General features: G+C 45.8%; 1 protein-coding gene across 4 annotated transcripts in view; it reads right to left on the reverse strand.

The window, feature by feature from the left end:
- Positions 1-21,630, reverse strand: part of LOC141091337 (retinol dehydrogenase 7-like) — a 123,886-nt gene that overhangs the window by 47,522 nt on the left and 54,734 nt on the right. The window contains exon 2 of one of the 4 annotated variants that reach the window (XM_073576869.1): positions 15,808-15,892. The exons of 2 other annotated variants lie outside the window; for them this stretch is intronic. The gene's annotated coding sequence lies outside the window, so the exon portion shown is untranslated. Of the gene's footprint in view, positions 1-13,830; positions 14,143-15,807; positions 15,893-21,630 lie in introns of those variants that run through there. One more of the 4 variants, XM_073576868.1, reaches the window with a different exon arrangement.

Consider the following 21,630-nt stretch of genomic DNA (forward strand, 5'->3'; position numbering starts at 1 on the left):
GCAAAATTTGTTGGCAGTCTCCAGACTTCATATAGCCATGCACACGGTCAAGCAGTCCAGTGCCAGAGGCTGCAAAGCAACCCCAAAACATCAGGGAACCTCCGCCATGTTTGACTGTAGGGACCGCGTTCTTTTCTTGGAATGCCTCTTTTTTTCTCCTGTAAACTCTATGTTGATGCCTTTGCCCAAAAAGCTCTACTTTTGTCTCATCTGACCAGAGAACATTCTTCCAAAACGCTTTAGGCTTTTTCAGGTAAGTTTTGGCAAACTCCAGCCTGGCTTTTTTATGTCTCGGGGTAAGAAGTGGGGTCTTCCTGGGTCTCCTACCATACAGTCCCTTTTCATTCAGACGCCGACGGATAGTACGGGTTGACATTGTTGTACCCTCGTACTGCAGGGCAGCTTGAACTTGTTTGGATGTTAGTCGAGGTTCTTTATCCAACATCCGCACAATCGTGCATTGAAATCTCTTGTCAATTTTTCTTTTCCGTCCACATCTTGGGAGGTTAGCCACAGTGCCATGGGCTTTAAACTTCTTGATGACACTGCGCACGGTAGACACAGGAACTGTGACGAGCGTCAGCTTAAGCTGAGTCGTTTTCTCTTGGAAAGAGTGGACCCTCTGGGCCGTGGCATCCACCCACCTAGGGCGAGCTGACCTAGTGAGGAACCACCCATACAGGGAGTGTCAGGGGCAGGACCAAGGGGGTGAGCCACCACAGCTGCTGGACCAGATGGCCGGCTCAGGAAGCAAGACAAGACGAGACAAGGCATTAGTTCAAGTAAACTTCATTCAGGAACACTTCAGGGTACAACAGGTGCAAAGGAGAACACACTAAGAACATAAAGCAAGATGCGTGCAAGGGCACGCCGAGGTCCAAGGTTTGAGGAAATCTTCTAGGCAAAACAGGTGCAAACGTGAACACATGGAATCCATATAACGAGGTGCGTGCCAGGGCACGCCAAAGTCCAAGGCAGGGTGTGACGCATCGGAATCCGTAAGGCTGGCAAGGACTGACAGGGTCCAGGCATCTGGCTCCAAACCTCCGGCAGCGGTCAGTAGGCTTCAGGAATCCGGGAGACGAACTAGGAGACAAAACAGGGTGCGTGCAAGGAGACACACCAGGATCAGATTCACAAAACGGAGACCTGCGCATGCCGAGGGGCATGCCAGGGACGGGTACAAGGACGGAGGCCTGCGCGTGCGAGGGCACGCCATGGAGAAGCTCAGGGACGGTGGCCTGCACGTGCAAGGGCACGCCAGGGACGGGTTCAATGGCATCAGAATCCGGGGTCCAGGCATCGACCGACAGGGTCCAGGAATCAGGCTATGGACATCAGCTCCGGACATCAGGCCACAGTCATCTAGGTCTGGACCTCTGGCAGCGGTCGGCAGGTTACGGAATCCAGCAGGCAAACTAGGGTTCAGAGCAGAGCAAAAAGAGCAAAAGACTTTGTGCAAGAGTAGCACGAAAAGGCACAGTGCGAGAACCAGCGTGCGTGCAAGGGAGCACAGAGTCCACGGCTGGGGGCACCGGCAGGTGGTACCGACGAAGGCATAAGCAGGCGGGCACGACTAGAGGCGGCACGGCTGAGGCACACCAGGCAGGCACAGGCGACCAGGCACGTGCACGGAGGCACGGAGCCACAAGGCAGGGCTAGGCAAAGATACAGGACAGAGACGCGTGCAGAGAGCACGGCAAAGCCTGGTACAAAAAGTGCAAGAGCGCACGAAGAATCAGAGACAAGGCATAGAGTAGTAGACAGGACCCTGCGCATGCAAAGGACATGCCAGGGCAAGATACAGGGCGAGGCCTGTGTGTACTGAGGGGCACGCCAGGGACAGAGCACAGAACGGAGGCCTGCACATGTAGACAGGCATGTCAGGGACAGGGACAGAGTCTAGCAGCAGAGCGTAGGCCGAAGCCCAGAGCCGGGCCAAGGGAGAACCTTGGGACTAGACAGGGTACAGAGCGGAGGCCTGCACGTGTAGGGAGACACGCCAGGAACAGGGACAGAACGGAGGCTTGCATGTGTAGACAGACACGTCAGGGACAGGGACAGAACGGAGACCTGCAGGTGTAGACAGACATGTCAGGGACAGGGACAGAACGGAGGCCTGCACGTGTAGACAGACACGTCAGGGACAAGGACAGAGCAAACATAACAAGAAGACATAGCAAGGACGAACAGGCACAGAGGACAACACGAGACAAAGCACAAGACAAGAGACGGAATACGAGCACGGAGCGTGTGCAGAGACGCACTACAGAGCAAAGTGCAAGGGCACAGAATAGAGGGAGCAACCCAGCAGACCATGCAGCCATGCAGGGAAGCAACACAATACTCAGGCCCTGAGCAAAGGAAGGGGCAGTCTGATATAGGGCATAGCACCACCACTTCCAGGTCAGGCTCAGGGAAGAACTTCCAGTTCAGATCCCCTAGGATCACAGAGCGCAGTCACATGATCAGGGTTTCAGACATGCAGAGACGATTGCAGAACCAGACAGTGCAGGATCCTAGGAAAGGTCACATGATCAGGGCTTCAGACATGACGAGATAATCACAGAAGGCAGAGCAGAAACGCAGACATCCTGCAGCTCCACAGTCATGAGGTGAGTGTGCACACTGCTCTAGGGAACATGCAGGACAGCAGACACAAGATGCGCGTGCACACCGCTCCAGGGGTTCTTGAGGCAAAACAAACATGGCAGACATGACAGACATGGCGGACATGACAGGAACATTCAGGTCTTTGGAGATGGACTTGTAGCCTTGAGATTGCTCATGCTTCCTCACAATTTGGTTTCTCAAGTCCTCAGACAGTTCTTTGGTCTTCTTTCTTTTCTCCATGCTCAGTGTGGTGCACACAAGGACACAGGACAGAGGTTGAGTCAATTTTAATCCATGTCAACTGGCTGCAAGTGTGATTTAGTTATTTCCAACACCTGTTAGGTGCCACAGGTAAGTTACAGGTGCTGTTAATTACACAAATTAGAGAAGCATCACATGATTTTTCGAACAGTACCAATACTTTTGTCCACCCTCTTTTTTATGTTTGGTGTGGAATTATATCCAATTTGGCTTTAGGACAATTCTTTTGTGTTTTTTCATTTAAGACAAATTAAATGAAGATAATAATACCAAAGAATTTGTGTTTGCAATCATTTTCAGGAAGAATCTGAGTATTATCTGACAGAATTGCAGGGGTCTCAATACTTTTGGCCACAACTGTATGAGATCCTATATACAGCCAACAATGATGTGTCATTTAGCTACCATAAATTACCATAATCGGTTTCATGCCAGTCATAAGATCGGTGTACCAGATGCGCGTCTGAGACTCAGACTAAAAAATGCCTGTCCAAAATATGTTGCCAAAGACGCACGTGTCTGTATAAAGGGTAAAGTGCAACATGTTCGTGAGATGCCGAATTAGAGAAAGCAGGTCAATGTTGGATGAAAACGAAACAAACTAATGTATGCTCGTGAAAAACTAAGTTTAAAGAGGAGTGCACCGTCAGTAACTATAAATACACCCGTGCAACAAGATTCTTCATCTTCACCCATACATATTAACAAAAATATACAAATGTCACAGTCTAAAATTAATTGTCCAAATGTAACCAACACTGTTAAAGGAATGCCACAAAACAAATAACCACGACCCTTCGAAAAACCTGATTTCCTCTTTACAACATATGGACGATGATGGTATTGATGACGACTTAGAAAATTTACACATCCACATCAAGAAGATGAAAATAACAGCTGAAAAAAAGTTCCAGAAAAGCAGTGAATGTCTTGAAAATCATTTTCTCTAGGTCAAAGTTTACCTCTTACTAAAGTGGTACCGAACGAGGCATACACAGCTCTCTGGTGTACTCAGCGTGAGATGCTTGACAAATGATGTATTCTGATCTGTCTATGTCCACTTTTGAAAACAAGCAGAAAAGAAGGATGATTATGTGGGAAGACGTGTCATTTAGGTCAGTAAGGAGGGGATGTCAGGTACAGATAGGTAGATCTGCGTGTCATTGGCATAGTGATGATATTGCAAACTGTGCCATTACATCAGCTGGCCCAGGCCGAAGGCGCCTATGGAGAAAAGTAGGGGTCCTAGAACAGAGCCTTGGGGAACAAGGAAAGACAGTTGTCCCCCTACCAGTCTTCTTGTTTTTTAAAGACTCTGCCGATAACCCCAAAAAGGATATTTGCACCACTGGCCATGGTTGCATCTGCAGAGGTAGTAAAACTACCAGCCTTACCACCACCGGCATGATCAGGCACATGGCAGCAAAGCAACAGACTTTGTTGGTTGAATACCAGGCTCCATAAACAGTGTCTGCCTGTGATACCACTGTTTCTTCTGCTGTTGTTCATGCAAGGCAATCCCCTGTCCACAGTGCATGTGAAGATGCCTTCTGGCATGCATCTGTTGTTGACCACAGTCAAATTGCACCATAATCAAGCATGTCCACGTCTTTGTCCAAGCGCCGCCTTCAGTTGTCCATACCCTAGTCATTGGACCGTAAGCGGAAAGACGCAGCCAACAGCCCACAGGCCACAGTACTAAATTCACAAATTTGTGTTCTGCTTGCGCTGGAAATGTTGCATTCTAGGCTCTTGGGAAATGGACGCTTTCAGCAACCTGATGGCGGTGATCGTAACAAGGTACTCGGTTCCCACCTGGCACTATTTCTCCCGGTCTGCCGTCACGATATTAGACAAACAAGCACGTGTCCCACAACATTACCCCTGCCATCAACAATACAGGTACAGGGAAAGTGCACCTAACCATGGACACGTGATTGTGGGCAGGGACAGTACATCTTGCTGATGGCACACTTTGTTTGCGTAGAAAAGTCATGACCCAGTCAGACATTATGAGACCATGTCACAGATGTATGGAGGAGACAGTTTGGGGAAGGCTTTGTATGTCATGTTTAAGGTTTTGAACTTTTGCCTATGGGCAATAGGAAGACAGTGAAGGGCATGGCAGAGAGGAGAGGTTGTGGAATAACGGAGGGACACTTGGATTACTCTGGCAGCAGAGTTTTGGATAGATTTGAGTGGTGCAACAGTGCTAGATAGGAGGGTACAGAGTATAAGGTTGCAATACTCGAGGCGGGAGATCATGAGGGCGTGCACTAACATTTTTTAAGTTTCTTGTAATGTACGGATACAGTAAATTTTTTTGAGATGTAATGGACAGGAGGAGGTAAGGGCTTTGATATGTAGTTTTAAAGAGAGGGCAGAGTCGAGGATCACCCTGAGGCCACGAACATGCGGGAATATTTGTGGCAGTGTGCCGTCCCGGTATTTCACAGGCACGTGTCCCACAACATTACCCAAGCCCTCCACAATGCTGGTACTTGGAAAGTCCATCTAACCACAAACATGTGGACAAGTGCTTATGGTCAGGGACGATACATCTCACTGAGGGTACACAGGGTTAATATAGTGGAATCCGGGACTCACTTAGACCTTGGAATGGTGGCCGTCCTCACAAACACAGAGTATTGGGTGCCCTACGTCATTCTGGGTTGCCCTCACAGTGTACTGCTCCTGCACCTCCTCCTCCTCCCTCACATCCTCTTCAGCCTCCAGCTCCAAAAGGTAGCACATCAGTCACAAGCTGGAAGCACTGCCTGTAATAGGAAATTTTTGAATTGTGTTTTACCGCAAATGTGAAACTACTTGTCAATTGTCATCTTTACTATTTCTCCATTCCATGTGCGGCTAACCATCTAATTGATGTTATTGAGTTTCTTTGGCAAGAAAACAACAGCTACACCAATACCACATGCTTTTCCAATTAATTCATTATGCAAGATTAGGGACCTACATAACTTCTGGGGACTGTAGTCAACATGACACTGTGACAACACCCACAGGGGTATAGCTACCAATTTGACATTGTTCAGCTGGGCACAAACTGAGTTGTCAAAAAAAAAATCCTTCAATAACATGTTTTATGGATTGTCTCTAGGAAACACCCATATAGTATTATTATTATTAGTATTATTTAGTTATTTATGTAGCGCCATTAAATTCATGGTGCTGTACATGACAAGGGGTTACATACAAAGGAATAAATATCGCTTAAAACAAAAAAAATTACAATGACAGACTGTTATAGAGGAGAGAGGACCTTGTCCTTGCGGACATTCATTCTGCGGGAGAATGGGAAAGAGACAGAAGGTGGGGGGTGCGGCAAGTCAAGGGGTGGAGAGGCAGCAGCTCGTGTGGTGGTGTAGAAGCCACATCTCTGACCACCACGCTCTCCAATTGACATCTCTTGAAATGCAGCCGAAACATCAAAATCTCTATCTTCAGCTCTAGACAATGAATGGGCTCCTTTTAAATGTCAGTGGCCAACCAGTTAAGTATTAGTAGGTGAGGGCTTGTCAGAATCTTGCCCAGGAACACCAGACTTCAGTTGTTGTGAGTCCTGTCCCTGTGAACTTCCACGTAATCTTGCTCCGGCTCTTCCAGGCATGATTTCATCACGAAGACTTCGTAATACAGAGACAGAGTACAAGACAGAGTACAACAGTGCCTAAGTGTTCACCCTCTGTTTCTCAGACTTTCTATCTGCACTGTGACTGCCTCTAGGCGGAAGATGATGACGGTGGTAGTAGTTGAAGCATTTAACATAGTCATGAAGCTGCCATACCAACTTTAAACCAAATTCTTTTTTCTGACTTCCCCCACTGTAAAATGTGGCCTGTATTATTTTTTAAAAAAAAGCAACAGAGTGCTGTATATAACTGGAGTAACAGATAGGAAAACACTGGAATACCGGCCTAAAGTCCCCAAATTTTAATCACATGTACATATGAGGCGTGTCACAGATATATCATACTGTAAAATGTGGGCTGTTTTTTAAAATAATGCAACATAGTACTGTATCTAAGTCCAGTGACACCCAGGACCAAAAAAAGAAAACAGCCATAAATTGGCCAAACTTTGAGCACACACAGATATGAGCTGGCGAACAGATACCACTACTACAAATATATTATTGTTCTTTTATAACTTTTTTATGCTAAATACTGCTGTATATAATTCCAGTGACACCCAGGACCAAAAAAGTAAACCGGCCTAAAATGGCCAAACTTTGAGCATACACAGATATGAGCTGCACGGAGATACTACTACGACAATTTTTTTTTTTTTTTCGGGGGGGGGGGCTAAATACTGCTGTATACAAGTCCAGTGACAACCCAGACCAAAAAAGTAAACAGCCATAAACTGGCCAAACTTTGAGCACACACAGATATGAGCTGTGGCACGCAGATACCTCACCGAAAAATGTGTGGCCTGTATTTTTTTAATTTTTGGGCTAAATACTGCTGTATATAAGTACAGTGCCAGACAGCAAAAAAATATGAATTTAGGGCTAAAAGACCAAAAATTTTAGCAGACGGATGGATGAGGCATGTCACAGATATACTATACTGTAAAATATGTGGCCTGTCTGTATTTTTTTTTGGGGGGGGGGTTCAGCAAAATAGTGTTAAGAAATTGTGTAAGGCACTCAAAAAAAAACTACTCAACCGTACCACAGTAAAAATAAATATTTCTCTGCACACTCAAAAGAGATGTTTAGGACCCCTTTAAAATTACTGGATTTTCATGCTGTGCTAGGCAAAGTGTCTGGCTGTATTGTGCACTGTAAAAAAAGCAAATGGAGGAAAAAAAAGGCTCTGGTTTGCTTTGCAATAAAAAAAGCTCTATTAGCCCTGTCCAAAAAATTTTTCAAAGCCAATTACACCTGGGGCTAGGTATATACGGCCAATATATCACACAGGTAGCGGTAGCAGCACCAGAACACGGGACCCTCTTGATATATGCAATGATATGTATATACACACATACAGTGCCTGCAGGCCTTGCACTGATGTGTATACAGCGACGTACACTACCCTGCCTGCCTAACACTGGAACCTATATACTCCGGAATTAGTCCTTAGAAGGACTGTTGGTTTAGCTGGATTTGAGTTGTTTAGGATGGTAGACACCACACTCACTAATAAATCCCCAATTCTGACCCTATCAAGGCAGCAGCTCTACCTACACTATCTCAATCCGGAGCTGAATGCGGCATGCAGGGCGGCGTCCGGTCTCTTATACCCCTGAAGATACTGTGCTGCCAGCCAATCACTGCACGACCACAACAAAGGTGTCTGCGGCTATTCATTGCCTGGCAGACAATCCCTGCATCGTGATTGGGTCTGTAAAGTCTGCCAAAAAAGCTGGGTGGAGACCCGAGTTCCCACCAAGTAATCCTGGAAATGCTCGGTGCTTGCCGAGTACTCCGAGTACAGTGATTGTAACAACCCTGCTGGCATCACTGCATGGCCTCCCATCCCCCGCACACCAACTTACTCACTGCTCCAGGTCATGCTGTGAATTCTATTTGCTGCCAGTCCTATGCTCTGTGCTCTGAGTCTCTGTTCTCTTGTATGCTTCCTGGCTATGTGTGTATAGGGGGGCAGCGCCAGATCTCTCTGGTTCTTATGCAGTCAGGGTGCACCTGTTCAATCTGTCCCTGACCAATTACCTAGAGCCCTCGACTATTTGGATCCGCCACACCCACTGAACATTGACTGTGCAATGTCTAAAACTCAGTTAGTGTTTTGCTGCTGAGGAAGCCAGGCCCTGTTCTGTGTATCTCCTCTGGAGGAATACTCCTAGCCTTGCTTTGTATTCTTTGTTTGCCCTCCAGGAGGCTGCATATCCTGGTCTCTGTGTCTTGGTCCTAGCTTTGTGTTTACTTGTCCTTTCGCATGCCAGGAGGCAGAATATCCTGGTCCTTGAGTCTTTGTCCCTGTACCTTGTCTTGTACTGTCTCCTTGTCTGTGGCTTCCTTCCCTGCTGTGTCTTTCCTTGTGTCCTTCCTGTCTGTGCTCTGCACCCTTGCAGCTCTGTCTGAGCCTCTGCACCCTTGCAGCTCTGTCTGTGCCTCTGCACACTTGCAGCTCTGTCTGAGCCTCTGCACCCTTGCAGCTCTGTCTGTGCCTCTGCAGCCTTGCAGCTCTGTCTGTGCCTCTGCAGCCTTACACCACACCCGCCTGCCCTGTGTCTCAAGCCGTGCCTGCCTGCCCTGTGTCTCAAGCCGTGCCCGCCTGCCCTGTGTCTCCAAGCCGTGCCCGCCAGTCCTGTGTCTCCAAGCCGTGCCCGCCTGTTCTGTGTCTCCAAGCCGTGCCCACCTGTCCTGTGTCTCCAAGCCGTGCCTGCCTGTCCTGTGTCTCTAAGCCATGCCCGCCTGTCCTGTGTCTCCAAGCTGTGCCTGCCTGTCCTGTGTCTCCAAGCCGTGCCCGCCTGTCCTGTGTCTCCAAGTCGTGTCCGCCTGCCCTGTGTCTCCAAGCCGTGCCTGCTTGCCCTGTGTCTCAGCCTACCTGTCACTTGCACCTGGCCAGGTGTCCTGTCCCTGAGTGGGATCAGCAGGCACAGCCAGACGCCACCCTGGAGTGGCACCCGGCAGCTACCAAGCCTGACCTCACCATCAGAGGCTCCAGTGAAGACCGAGGTAGCTGTCATAGTCACGCCCCTTCCAGGGTAGTCTGGTCTGTGGCACAGTGGAGCCACAACCCTCCGACTCGCGCCCATCAGCCAATGCGCGAGCATGACAGTGATACTTGGGCGAGTACCGAGTAGTGGTGAACATGTTTGCTCATCACTATTTTTATTGTATAAAAGCACAAAAACAAAAAAAAAATATAAATGTGGTATCACTGTAATCTTACTGATCCGAAAAATAAAGCTGCTTTATCAATTTTAAAATACACGCGGAACAAAAAATCCTGAATTGCTGGATTTTGTTTATTCTGCCTCACAGAAATCGGAATAGTAAGCTATCAAAAAATATCATGAGTCCAAAATTGGCACCATTAAAAAGTCAACTTGTCCCGCAAAAAATAAGCCCACATATGACTGTCACAGCAATATATTAAGAAATTATAGCTCTTAAAATATGATGCAAAAATTAGTTTATGAAGAAAAATAAAGCGTATTTTAGTGCATGACAAAAGCCAAACAAAAATTATAAAGATAAAAATCTGGTAACCCTATAATGTCACTGACAAGAAGAATAAAGTCGTCTAAATACTTATACCGCATGAGGAACAGCGTAAAAAAGAAATAAAACCAATTCTTCACCTGCTGTTGATTTTTTCATTCTGCCTCCCAAATAGTGATGAGCGAGCACTAAAATCCTCGGGTGCTTGTTGTTCAGGTCGAGCAAATTGAAATACTCGGGTACTCGGACAGAACAATGAGCCCAATGTAAGTCTATGGGAGACCCGAGCATTTTTACCGCAATCCCCCGGGGGTCCTTTTAGGCTCTGAAAACATCTGAAAATGATGGAAACACTGCTCAAATGACATAGGGACATCATGGGGATCACCCCTGGAAGCATTCCTGTCTCCTAGTTCACAGCTTTAAACAATATTTTCAGAGTTTCATGCAATTTTTACCGGTGAACCAAAAAACATACCAAAACTAAACCAAAACAGATTTTGCTGGGAAATATGTTACGGTAATAATAGTAAATAATCTTTATATAGCGCTAACATATTCCGCAGCGCTTTACAGTTTGCACACATTATCATCACTGTCCCTATCAGTATGTCTTTGGAATCTGGAAGGAAATCGGAGTACCCAGTGGAAACCTACGCAAACACGGGGAGAACATACAAACTCCTTTCCTTTACATACTTTCCAGGTTAATGACCTGTATATAAAGCAAAATATTAACCCCAGACCAAAATGTTCCTCCCCACTTGGGCTATGTTCATGCGCAGCATTTTTGAAACGTTTTTCAACTTTAACATTGCTTTCAGCCAATACTAATCCATTCACTGGGAAATGTCATTGTAACATTTAAAAACCCTAGCTGGCCATGTGGTGTGCGACACATAAGCAGACACATCTTGTTTCATTTATGAAGGAGGGACTCTTAAAGTTGCAGCATTAATATTCTTAAAGGGCCATTATTAAACAGTGGGTCTCCTAAACTGTTGTAGCCTAAGCAGTGAATGGATGAGCTGCCAAGAATTACGACACACCCCAATAACCCTTTCACGAGATGTCCAGGAGGACCTCTATAAAAAATGTTGCATTGAATGCAAGGCCTGCCCTGCTACCAATTCATATGCACCCCAATAAGCCTTTGAACCCACATACTGGATGGGCCCTAGGAAAATCCACTTCACATTATTCACTTTGTACTCCCATACTCTTTTTTTTTTCTGCATTGATGGGTCTGCCCTGCTGCCAAGTATTATGCACCCCAATATGCCTTTGACCCCACATACTGTATGGGCCCAGGAAAAACAATTCACATTATGCATTTTGTACTCCCCTACTCTTTCTTTCTGCATTGACAGCAAGGCCTGCCCTTCTGCCAAGTAATATGCATTCCATTAACAATATATACTGGTCCACTGGCACTTGACCCAAAAATATTTAAATTAGAGCAGCCTCTTTGGATAACAGCCACCACCTGCTGTCAAATATTGTAAAAGGTATATACGGTGCTCAAACAGTCAAAGAATAGATATCAGGCTAATTATATAATCTGTCCTCACACAAAAAAATGGTTGAAGAGCAAGCATACAAATAATGTTGCTCCTAAAGTCCAATGTGAGGAAAATCTATTAATACCACCCAGAGGTGTAGCTAGGGTTTTGGTTCAGGGGGGGTGAAACTTCGGAGTGGGCCCCTAACCAGAGAACCTAAGCAGATGACCGCACTGTTGCTAAAAATAATCTATATATAAAAAGACCAATATTGATATTATGTCCCCGCTGTGTGCTGATCTGACTGCAGCGCAGCTCCTGATATCGGAGCAGAGTCACCGCCGAAATCAGCGTGGGAGCGAGGAGGAGAGGTGAGTATAGTGTTTTTTTTAAATTTATAAAGTGAGTCCTGGTTGCATGATTATGATACCCCATATGGGGGGGGCGGCAGCATGATACCCGTATGAGGGGGCAGCATGATATACCCTGTATGAGGAGGGGGCAGCATGATACCCAGTATGATGGGGGGGCAGCATGATACCCCATGGAGGGGCTGCATTATATTCTGAAGGGGCTACATTATATTCTTTGGCAGGGCTGTATTATACCATATGAAGGGGGCTAAATTATAAAAAAAGAAAGAACAGAGAGAGAGAAAGAGAGGAAAGAAAGAGAGGAGAGAAAGAAAGAAAGAAAGAAAGAAAGGAAAGAAAGAGAACAGAGAGAGAAAGAAAGAACAGAGAGAGAAAGAAAGAACAGAGAGAGAGATAGAACAGAGAGGGAAAGAAAGATTAGAGAAAGAAAGAAAGATTAAAGAGAGAGAGAGAAAGAAAGAAAGAAAGAAAGAAAGAAAGAAAGAAAGAAAGAAAAAAAGAAAGATTAGAGAAAGAAAGAACAGAGAAAGAAAGAACAGAGAGAGAGAAAGAAATAGAGAGAGAAAGAAAGATTCTATAAAGATGCTATAGCAGCCCGGCTCCCATTGTAAGGCCCACCTGAGCCTCCCGTGCAGGACATATCATGATCCACTTACATGGCCGACATCCTTGAGTCCAAGGTGATCCCGCTGTCCGTGCTGTCGGAGGAGGACACGGTGATGGATCTGAAGCATTCCCTGAAGTGCCTCCATGGTTCCGTCACAATGTCTCCCTGAAATTACCTCCTTTCTAATCAGCTTCTAGCACATCACATGTGAATTTTAAAGTGCTCCTCGGGGCTCCGATGTGTACTACTGTGTCCACGGGAAAAGTAAGCTCCTGGCCGGGGCAGTGGGGCAGACTCTCTCAAAATCTGGACTGTCCCGCTGGATCCGGGATGGTTGGGAGGTATGAATGCTCCCCAGCATAAACCTTGTACACGCATGGCTCCGCACACCTCATACACACACGGTTCTGTTTTCTATGCCTCGTACACACACGACTCCGCTCCGTACACCTAGCACACACACGGCTCTACTCAGTACACACATGGTTTCACTCCATAAACCTCGTACACATGTGGCTCTGCTCCGTACACCTTGTACACACACAGCCACGCTCAGTGCACCTTGTACATACGGCTCCACTCCGTAAACCTTGTATACATATGGCTTTGCTCCATACACCTTGTACACACGCGGCTCCACTCCGTACACCCCATACACACATGTCTCTGCTCCACTCCGTATACCTCATACACACACGGCTCCGCTCCGTACACCTCGTACACACAAGGCTCCGTTCCGTTCACCTCGTACACAAGGCTTCACTCCGTACACCTCGTACACACACGGCTCCACTCCGTACACCTTGTACACACACCCACAGCACTGCTACATGCACCCTGTAAACCCATCCTGACCTCACACATAAACTTCCCCTCATCCAGCACCATGACAACCAGCACACTGAAGCCCTCTCCTGTGACTTCATCACAGGTCCTGTGCACACGGAAGAGACGAGAACATAGCAGATACAGTTACAGTGGGTGGGACCCCTCAGAGCGCGGGGCCCGGGGCCACTGCCCCCCTGCCCCCCCCTTAGCTACGCTACTGATATCACCGGAGACACAAGGTGGTTAATGAAATGTGCTTTCTAGAAATTTAATTAAAGTATTGGCACTAGGTCGTGTGTCTCTCCGGGATTCCAGAGAAGGTAACAGCAGAGAATATGCAAAACCAGAAATAAAGTGTAAAAAAATCAACTTACTAAAAGCCTTTTTCCAAAAGACCTCAAATAATGGAGAATGTCAAAAGGTCTCAGCAAAGATCCACAGAGGCTAGAAGTATTAAACATATGTAACCATGTAATGCATAAACAAAGTTACCTTTGTTGCTGACAATGTCCTCTGGTTAGATGAGCGCTCCGAGCTGCAGATGTGTTTTGGAAAGCTGGGTGGGTCGGTAATAGCTGCGAGGAAAGATGTGTCGGCAGGTAATAATCTTGCACGTTTGTCAGCTTTAGTATTGCAGCTAGCAGAGCTGCCGGCTTAGTACTAAAGGTTGGAAGATGGAATTCGGTATATTTTCCTAAGTCTCGAAAAATAAATGAGCGTGTAGATGTAAAACGCGAGCCCAAGGGAGTAGTGATAGCTGCAGGGGAGGGTATGTAGGGAAAGGGTCAGTCCTTAGCAGCTGACAGCTCAAATATGCCAGCTATGCAGTGTTATTACTACATATACTTCAGTGCCCCAGCACGTGTGATTTTAAATAGACGTATGTGTGAGGAAAGCCAGACGGGGGAAGGGAGGTCTCCATAAACCTCCATGTGGTAAATGAAGTAATGAATGAAATCTTAATGACTGTCACTGACCTGTCTTACATTGATTCAGGATGGCAGCCGCGGTAGAGATGGATTCAGATATGCCTAAGAGGGCTATGCTTTGCCAGGTGAGTGAGAGCGTTGCCGGAGGCACACATCAAACTTCACCGCAAAAATGACCTGTGCGTAATTAACTGCTTATGGTTAAGGTAGTGACGTCACTCCCGCACCTATAGTCGAGATTAGAATGGTAGCAAGAAAGTCATATGCACTCCAATAAGACTTTGAACCCACGTACTTGATGGACCCAGGAAAATCCACTTCACATTATGCATTTTGTACTCCCATACTCTTTCTTTTATGCACTGATAGGCCTGCCCTGCTGCCAAGTCATATGCACCCCAATACGCCTTTCACCCCACATAATGTATGGGCCCAGGAAAAACCAATTCACATTATGCATTTTGTACTCCGATTCTCTTTCTTTCTACACTGACAGGTTTGCCCTGCTGCCAAGTGTTATGCACCGTAATACGCCCTTGATCTCACAGACTGGATGGGTCCAGGAAAATCCACCAAAGTACTTAGGATTGTTCACTTAAGTGCGAAAGCTGTGACCAGTAGCCCCGTTTCATCACAAGCATTGGTTACTAATGTAAATAGAGGTAAAACCCTGCCCAAATCGAAGAACCCAACAGTGAAGAAAAGACTGAATATGAAGAAGAGAAAACTGTCAGAACTTGTGTGGACAAGGAACATGGACAAGGAACATGTGTGGACAAGGAACATGGACAAGGAATTGCAAGTTCTCTCAATCAGAAGCAAATATTACAGTTGTTTTAGGCATGCTGTCTGATGAATTCCCTCTATGGAAAAACAAGCGCATATCCAATAAATTAGACAGAGCTATATTGCACTTCAGAAAAGCACATAAAATATTTAAAAAGTTTATGCAGCTTGTAGCAAAAGCTGTGTAGAGACGAAATGTGCCCAAATCTTGCAGTGTACAGAAAATTCACATTGTCAATCAGAAAGAAGTAAATGGAAAACAGGTTGAACATACAAGCTGGGAGATCTTACAGACGGAAGATTCTTCTCCAAATATGAAAGCTGCTGACATCCAGAAGTCTCCAACAATACACAGAAAAGTCAATCTACCCAAGTGATGACTAATGGGGCTTCAGTGCAAGATTCCAAACATATCAAAGTGAATGGCAGTTCCCCAACCACAATATCGGTTACACCTACATATTTACTGATGGGTTTTCTCCCCAGAAACCCTGGAAGATCATTCTATTTTTTCCAGTGTTATTGTATCAGATAAAGAAAATACTGTTCCTTCCCTGAAATCGGCTTCTGATGGCTAAGAAAAGCATTCATTGAAATGTGAAACTGAAGGTAAAGATTGTACATTGCGAGATGGTCGACGTAAAAGAAGGCATACTTCAAAAAGATTATTTTCTAATGTCAGAAAAGAGAGTTCTTCCCCTACCAAATCCATTTCTCAATTGTCAAATAAGAAATCACATAGAAAATCACTTACAGTTAAGGAGAACTTCCTGAAAGTAAAAAGAAGCCAAGAATCTGCATCTGTTCCAAGAAAAGTTGCTAACACTTCAGAATTTTTGCTGAAACAAATATCAAAAATTCAGAAAAAGTGAGTGATACCGATTCCTTAAAATCCTTGCAAGACTATAAACTAATGTGCCAGAAAATTATAGCTGCTTTCATTAAAGCTTATGAGAAGAAACCACAATGCAGTTTGAATGACGTGATTGTGGACAGGAGAATGTTTGTTAAAAGAAAAATTAAAATATATTGAAAGTGCACCCTGACACCTCAGGCTGACGAAGGCTTTCTTGAATTGCAAATGGTTATGGAACCCCGACAATATGTTGAGAGGAGGATGCACTATATTGAAGGACGACCTACATTTCGTATTTTTTTATGGTATGATGGGTCCCTCTATGCAGAATTATTTTCAGGAGGATATGGCTATCAACTGCAACCACATCTTCATTCAGCCTTTCCAGAAAAACTGAAGCTTAACCCATTGAATACTCTGGAGAATCATTACCATCAACTTCCCCAGTATCTACTGGCAAGTAATGAAACAAATAGCTGCTAGTATGTATTTATGAAATACAAGATAGAACTGCAAGAATGTTAAGATGTGGTAAAGCATAAATGTGACCATGCTAAATTTGCCCTTACTGTTCCTTTCAGCTGTGGATTAAATATTGGAGATACAATAGATGATCAAACAGCCTTGCAAATAAGTACTTTCGAGATAATAAGAGCATTTATTAATTTTTTTGTTTATGATCCAGGAAAGGACATGCAGTCTCCCTCCTAGACGTTATCTCTGCAAACATTGATTACATTAAGTCCTCTGCATCTACAAGCATTAAGCTGTCACTTTTTGGTATTGAACACTTACCATGTGATGCAGCCAAAGTAATGGCTTTCAATGTGAGAAAAAAATATATTGGCCAGGATCCTATGGGGCATTACTGCATTTATACACTTGTGCTCTACATGTAATATTTTATAGGATAAACCTGAATTTTTTTTAGGAAATAGGAGCCTCCAGTTAGAGAGATCATGTGTATAAACCAGGTCTTCCACTTTGCCAGTAGTCTTCTCCCAAACAAAAACCCCCTACATGTCTCTAGTTTGAAGACAAAATGCATCAGTGATCCAATGGGTAGAGGAACAATATCTTTAATATACTCAATTGTTAACGCACCTTATGATGAGGAAAAATTGAAATTTTTGATACAGTGGGAGGAGGAGATGGGATTTGATTTGCCACTGGAGGATTGGAGGTCTTGTTGTGATACATTGTCCAAGGGAAGCCAACCATTTGTCCCTTGTGGAGACCTCATTGAAGGTTCTCCACAGAACCAACCTCGTTCCAACTAAACTTCATGGTATATATCCAAATATATCAACTGTATGTTTGCAAGGCTTTGGTCTAGCAGGGGACATGAAACACATCTGGTGTACTTGTCCAGCGGATCTCTGTCAGAGTAAAACTCATGGTGGCTCAATTGATAGACAACATGAAAACCCACTTCACAATATTCAGTTGGTCCAGCCATACATATTCCTTATGCATTGAATGCAAGGGCCGCCTTGAGACAAATTTTCACACGCCACAATCCTCCTTGTACGAAACATGGAGGAGGGCCTCCCCCAAAAAAAGGCCCATTACAAAGGAGCGTGTCTCCTAGACTTGCAATGCACATACACGCAGTGCATGGGCTGAAAAAAATTAGACTGCCTGTAGCAGCACATAACATGTTAACCCTGGTCATCTGGTGGCGGAGAAGGAGGTGACATTGATGAAGGCCTCATTAAAAACTAGGCCCAATATTAAGGAGCGGGTCTCCTAGACTTGTAACGCCCATACACGCAGTGCATGGGCTGACAAACATTTCCCCATGGGGGTACATTTTTAAAAAATACACTATGGGCATCATAGACACCCTTGCCAAAAATTGGACTGCCTGTAGCAGCACAGAACATGTTAAGTCTGTTGATGTAGTGGTGGATAATGAGGAGACCTAATGATAAATCATACTGAAATCAAACAAATAAATAAAAAATTGGAATCCACCTATTAAAGAAAATAACAAAAGGGAGGGGTGAGCACAGGTTCATAGATATGAACCAAGAATGTGTCCAACGAGATATGTTTGTCCCTATCAACAGCTCAGAGACAGGGATATAAATAAAAATGGAGTGACTTTTGCAGCGTGGAATACGTTGACCCTGTTGCTCTACTGGTTGTGGATGATGAGAATGAGGATAAGGAGGAGGATAACAGGCAACAGACCCATTAATGAAGTGGATAAACATGTGTGATTGAGAAGAGGTGACTCAGAATACACCTCCGCAACCAACCCCAAAAATAAATTGAGGTTAAGTTTCGATGTTTTCATTCTGTAGTGTAAAGAAGTCTTGGCCAATCCAGCCCTTGTTCATTTTGATAAGAGTCAGCCTGTCAGCATCGTTAGTTGACAGGCGGATGCACTTATCTGTTATAATTCCACTAGTGGCACTAAAAACCCGCTCTGACAGAAAGCTAGCAGCAGGGCAGGCCAGGACCTCCAAGGCGTATAGAGCCAGTTCATGCCACGTGTCCAGCTTGGTTACCCAATAATTAAAAGGCACAGAGGAATCCTGGAGGACGTTTGTAGGATCTGCAAGGTACTCCCTCACCATCTTCCCAAATATTGCACTTCTTGTGCCACCTCTGTGGCGGCATGATGGGAGGGTCTGAGAAAACGGTCCCAGAACTTTGCCATTGTTCCTCTGTCAGAGCTGGATTGTACTTCTGTCTCTCTCGCTTGGACTCCTTGGCTGTACAACAAACTCTGACGTCCACTGCCAGTGTTCCCACATGGGAATTTTTCAAGTATTTCTCTGGTACATCAATGTTTTTGTATACCTCACTGCCTCTTGAAAAAGAGATTGAAAGTTTTACTTGTTGTATGGGTCTAGAAGTGTCACCAACCAGTAATGAGTGTCCCTGAAAATTTTGATAATGCGAGGATCCCAGGAAATGCAGCACAACATAAAGTCAGCCATGCGTGCCAGACTACTAACAGGCAAGACTTCCGTCTCCTCAACAACAGGACGACTGAGCGTGTTGTCCTCCTCCTCCCTGTTCTCAGGCAATCCCCGCTGAACAGGCGGTATGATAGCTGTGCTTGTAGTACCATCTATACGGCATGAAAGTAGGTCCTGTTCTTCTTCCTCCTCCTCACTGTCTACCAATCCACGTTGCGACGACATGAGGCTGGGCTGACTGTAATCACCCTGTATGTTTCCTTGCTCCATGTCTTCGTGATCTTACTGCAATGCATCATCTTTAATTGTGAGCAGAGTGGTTTTCAGAATGCTGAGAAGCGGGATGTTGACGCTAATTATATTGTCCTCGCCGCTCACCATCTTGGTGCCATCCTCAAAGTTCTGGAGGATGGTACATATGTCTAACATCCATGTCCACTCCTGAGGTCTTATGTTTGGAGTCTGAACTGAATATCGATGGCATTGTTGATGTTGGTAGTCAACAACTGCCCTCTTCTGCTCACAAATCCTTTGCAAAATATGCAGTGTAAAGTTCCAACGCGTGGGGACATCACACACCAGTCGGTGAGCCGGAAGATGCAAACGCTGCTGAAGTCCGATAAGTGCGGGTGAAGCTGTAGCTGACTTTCTAAAATGGGCAGACAGACTACGTACTTTCACTAGCAGATCCGGCAGCTCCAGGTAGCTTTTGAGAAAACGTTGTGTACGTATGTATGTGGGCTCACCTTGTCTCAGAGCCACCACCAGGTTCTGGCCATTGTCACACACGACTATGCCTGGCTGTGAGTTCAGCAGTGTTAGCCAAATATCTGACTGCTCTTTCAGCGCTGTCAGCAACTCTTCTGCATTGTGTGGTTTGTCACCTATGCAGAATAGCTTCAGCACAGCCTGTTGCTGTTTGGCTGAGGCAGTGCTGCAGTGCTTCCAGCTTTTGACTTATATGTTAATTTCAGAGATGGAGGCTGAAGAAGAGGAGGAGGAGGTGCAGAAGCTGTAGAGTGTGGGGGAAACCCTGATTGACATAGGGCCCGCAATCCTCGGTGTGGGGAGGATGTGTTCCATCCCAAGGTCCGACGGGGTCCCAGCTTCCAATATATTAACCCAGTGTGCCGTCAGTGAGATGTACCATCCCTGCCCACAGGCACTTGTCCACGTGTCCGTGGTTAAGTCAACTTCCCCAGTAACAGCATTGTTGAGGGCACAGGTAATGTTGTGTGACACATGCTGGTGTAATGCAGGTACGGCACAATGGGAGAAAGAGTGGCGACTGGGGACCGAGTACATTGGAACGGCCGCCGCCATCAGGTTGCAAAAAGTTCCATCTCAACAAACATAAAAGGCAACATTTCGAGCGCAAGCAGACAATAAATGTGAGAATTAAGTACTGTGGCCTGTGGGGCATTGGCTGCGTATTTGCGCTTGCGTTCCAATGACTGGGGTATAGACAACTGAAGGCTGGGCTGGGACAAGGACGTGGACGGGCTTGATGATGGTGCTGGATGACTGTGTGCAACAACAGGTGCAGGGCCCGAGGCATTTTCAAAGGCATGGTGAACTGGGGATTGGCTTTGATGCGAACCAGTCGAAGAAGCAGTGTTGTCACATGCAGACAGTGTTCTTGGAGCCTGAGGTTCGGCTCACAAAGTCGGGTGCTTAGCTGCCATGTGCCTAATCATGCTGGTGATGGTCAGGCTGGTAGTTTTGCTACCTCTGCTGATGCAGGCATTGCAAGTGCTGCATATGGCCTGTTTGGGGTTATCAGCATAGCCCTTAAAAAATAACCAGACTCAGGAAGATCTAACAGAAGGAATGACAACTTTTGACCTGTTGGTGTTACGCAGAAAGGATGCACGCCTTCTGTCTGTGGCCACCACACTGCGTCTTCCTGTCTGTTGGGTTGATATGTCTCCTTCCCCATGTGTGCTGCTTTGCTCACTCTGCATGTCCTCCTGCCAGGTGGGGTCAGTCACTGTGTCATCCACCACCTTGTCTTCCACATCCGCATCCTGCTCCTCCTCCTGACTTTCTGGCAATTGTGTCTCATCATCATCCACTTCACGTGACCATGGCTGCTCAACGATTTGTGCATCGCTACATGGAATATCATCTTGCCCCATTTAAAGTGGAGCGAGCGAGTGGCCCGAATCTACAAATGGATGACTTAACAGCTCTTCGGAGTATGCGACTGCGGGATCAGTTTTCTCAGGGCACTCGGCATGGTGGGAGGAAGGAGGAACAGGTTAAGTAATATCCGGTCCACACTCACGGCTACTCAGACTTGACTGTGTGTAAGATATGGTAGTGGTGGTGGTGGCCAAGTGACTGGAAGCATTATTTGCTATCCAACCAACAACCGTTTCACACTGCTCTGGATTCAATAGTGTGGTGGTGCGGTCCACTAGAAACTGGGACAGGAAGGTCGAGCGCGAAGATGTGGGTCTTTGCTGTGGCCTATTTTGTGCTTGGCCACGGTCTCGTCCTCTACATGCACCATCAGCATCACGTCGACTTCCCCATCCCTTGCCCCACCCATTTTAAATGGACTACTGAAAAATGTAATGTGATAAGTCTACCCGCAAAGCAAACAATTTTCCACCACAGATACACCAGGCCTCAGCCTGAGATAACAGACTGTATTATTTTATTTTTTTTTTTTTTTGGGATAGCAAAGACTGCTGGATATAATGACTGTGACAGCCAGGCCAAAAAAAGGAAACCAACGTAAACTTGGCAAACTTTAACCACGCACAGATAACAGCAGGCACGA

This window comes from Dendrobates tinctorius, unplaced genomic scaffold (assembly GCF_039654945.1).
Source record: "Dendrobates tinctorius isolate UK_male_01 unplaced genomic scaffold, ASM3965494v1 ptg000051l, whole genome shotgun sequence".
In the NCBI taxonomy this organism is placed as follows: Eukaryota; Metazoa; Chordata; class Amphibia; order Anura; family Dendrobatidae; genus Dendrobates; species Dendrobates tinctorius.